Here is a 3235-nt window from a genome sequence, read left to right as displayed (position 1 = left end):
TTGGTTTGAAAAATAAAAGGAAATCTTATACTTCAATATTTCAGTAGCTAAAAAAATGTTCTGTACACGGGTAGGGGCTGGGCCCTGTCCCGGGTGGGTGGGGGCAGCAGGACAGGGGTGGGGGGCGGTAAGCAGAGGAGAGGACAGCAGCCCCACCCCTCCAAGCCTGCTCCCCGCCCCCCATTCCAACCCCGGTCCACTCTGCCTTTTACCTTCATTCAAGTTGCACGTGCGCGTGCACACACATACACACACTCACACACAAGAGGCTCCTTGGCTGAGGATCTCCCTCCCTGGGGCTCCAGGGGACACGGGCTGGAGGGGTGAGAGCAGGTGCTGGGCCGCCACCCCCAGCCACCTTAGGCTGCTTGTGGCATTGCTCTGAGCCTGTTGGCTCGGCTGTACCACGGGCAGTGCCCACGGCCTCGCCTGCCCCGGCCCCCAGGCGCAGGGACTGAAGAGGAGGCAGGAAGGTGCTTTGGAGGCCTGGAAGCACTGGGGGATGGGTAGGGGTGCGGAGGGGTCCTGAGCGACCCCTCCAGTCTCAGCGGAGGCTGAGGAAGGACTTCCACCAGGCAGGCCCCTGCCCCGTGCCCGGACTGGTGTGTGTGTTGGGGGGGGCACAAAGCTTGGGGTGAGGGAAGGGGGAGCCATGTGTGGAAGAAGGAAACCCGGGCATGCCCCCCGCCCCTGCTTGACCGCCCTTGCCGGCCCTGCCCACCCTGGCCAGCAGCTCACACTGGGGGAAGGGACTGGGATGGGGGAGGGGACCCAGGAACATGCAGCGACCCCCTCGGGGCCTGGGGAGGGACAGACAGTAGCTCCTGACCAAGGTGTGTGTGAGGACATGGGGGTAGGGGAGTGTGACGGACCCCCCGGGTGGGGTGAGGGGAGTGTGATGGCCCTCCCGAGTGGGGTGGGAGAGTGTGACGGTCCCCCCGGGTGGGGTGGGGGAGTGTGATGGCCCCCCCGGGTGGGGTGGGGGAGTGTGATGGCCCCCCCGGGTGGGGTGGAGGGAGTGTGATGGACCCCCCTGGGTATAGTGGGGGAGTGTGACTGCCCCCCTGGGTGGAGTGGGGGAGTGTGACGGCCCCCCGGGTGGGGTGGGGAAGTGTGACGGCCCTCCCGGGTGGAGTGGGGGAGTGTGACGGCCCTCCTGGGTGCGGTGTGGGGGCGCAGTTACTGCAGGGTCTCCGCCAAGGGGCCGCCTCGCCCCATAGCTGGCCGGCTGGAAGCTATACTCCCCGCCCGCCACCTCCGGCTCCATCTTGCCTGAATCCCTGATGCAGGCGGTGTAGGGTCGCCCTCGGGTGAGCAGCTTCAGCTTGGGCATCCGGCTCTGGCGCACGACCCGGCGAGCGTTGGGGCACACGCCGGCCGCGGTGATGTTCCTCTCGTTCTCCTTGAAGTTCCGGCAGTGGTTCTTGAGGGTGTGGAGGGCGCGGCTGTCTAGTGGTTTGCCGGTGCCACAGCTGGGGGCCAGTGCGTTCCGGTCAAAGGAGGAGGTGAGGAGCGGCCGCGGCAAGACCTAGTGCCGGGTTCCTGAGCTGCGCCCTCGTGATGCACACCTTGGCGCCTGCCACCAGCTCCGGCTTCTCTGAGGGGCCGCCTTCCTCCTGGAGCTTGGGGTGACAACGGGTGCCGATCTGGTCGAGTAGCTCAGCCAGGAGCGACACCAATCTTGCCGCACCCGGATCCGACTGCGGGTTCCAGGAGGGCCTCAACCTTCTCGGCTGTCGGGCCCACGTTCATCGCGCTGTGCACGGTGTACCTGTTGCAGATCTGCCGGCACTGCTCGTCCGAGCCTTCCTCCCCGCGTCGTCCTCCTCCTGGTAGGAGTCGGGCTGTCCTGGTGTAGGTGCTCCAGGTGCCTGGGCCCCTGCGGACCGACGTGCTGGGCCCGCTTCCCACGCCCGCAGCGGCCACCACCGCCCCGCTGGCCGGCTGCCCTGCCCCCACCCCCGCAGCCAAGGCCACCCCGGCAGGGACCTGCTGCAGGGGCTGCCGGTTGGCCGCCAGGTCCAGCATGGAGAACTTGGCCATCTTGCGGCTACCGCCACTGCCGCCACCGCCCCTGGCCTCCTTGGGGCCACCATCCCACAGCCGCTTGGCCCCGGGCGTGCACTGCAGAGTCCGACTCCTGCTGCTCCTTCCTGACCCGTGACACGAGGGGCAGTGGCGAGCTGCAGGTGGGCCAGCCGGAAGTCTGCGCCACGGGGCTCTGCGGCTAGGACGAGGGCGCCCCTAGGTGTGCAGGCCCTGCGAATCGCCGCTCCGGGATCTCACCTTCAGGAAGAACTCTGCGCCTTTCTCCAGGATCTCCTGGATCTGCAGGAAGCCCGCCATGTCCGTGAGCAGGAACTGGTCCCACGTTCGTGCTCAGCGGCCCGTGTAGTGGAAGCTCAGGGTCTGCTGGAAGGACTGCGGCTGCACAGCCGCCGGCAGCTCCACCACGGTGCTGCGGCTGCTGTTGAACAGGAGTAAGAGCTGCTGGCGGCCAGCACGGCCTGACCCCTGACCACCACCGACACGTCACAGGGCAGCCCTGCAGCTGCTGTTCTCTGAGGCACTCCAAGATGCCATGGCCGAAGTTGGGGATCTCCATCTGCAGGCTCTGTGCCATGGTGGGGCTGCGCCACGGCGACTGAGGCCTGGCCTGAGCCCTGGGTGCGCCCCCTGCACTGGGGCCTTGGCCTCCACCTCCATGGCCTCCATGGCCTCCACCTCAACAACAGCGGCAGAGGCGGTGGCCACTCACTGCTAAATTTAATTGTTTTAAAAAATGATGTACAGCCGGCACCGCGGCTCTGGGTGCCGGATTCTGTCCCGGTTGCTCCTCTTCCAGTCCGGCTCTCTGCTGTGACCTGGGAGTGCTTTTTTCCCTCCATAATGAAACATCAGGGCACATCACTGACACATTTTAAATACATATAAAAACAGAATGCACAATTATCATCAGCCTAATACGAATATCTTCATATGTCTAGATGAAACATGTTCCCATATGAGGAGGCCCCACTGAAACAAAAGCAAAGAACACTTCCCTGCATGAGGACTGACTGCTAAAGTTACGATGATTTTTAGGTTAAGGTTTGGACTGAGAAATCTTGAGAGTCCACCTCAATATCCACAAGGACATAAAGAACTGAATTTAAAAAAACCTTATGGACTGTCAGATATAATGCCTGATTTTCTACAAAAACATATATTTTTCCTTCAAAACTAAAATTTAGCA

The 3235-nt window shown here is 63.3% G+C and overlaps 1 pseudogene; it reads right to left on the bottom strand.

Annotated features, from left to right (window-relative positions):
- Window positions 1-1179: 1179 nt before the first annotated feature.
- LOC127486380 (nucleus accumbens-associated protein 1 pseudogene) lies at window positions 1180-2676 on the bottom strand (annotated as a pseudogene).
- Window positions 2677-3235: the final 559 nt, after the last annotated feature.

This window comes from Oryctolagus cuniculus, chromosome 17 (assembly GCF_051225735.1).
Source record: "Oryctolagus cuniculus isolate XC-2025 breed Fujian yellow rabbit chromosome 17, ASM5122573v1, whole genome shotgun sequence".
Classification (NCBI taxonomy): Eukaryota; Metazoa; Chordata; class Mammalia; order Lagomorpha; family Leporidae; genus Oryctolagus; species Oryctolagus cuniculus.
This window is presented reverse-complemented; position numbering and strand designations above follow the sequence as displayed.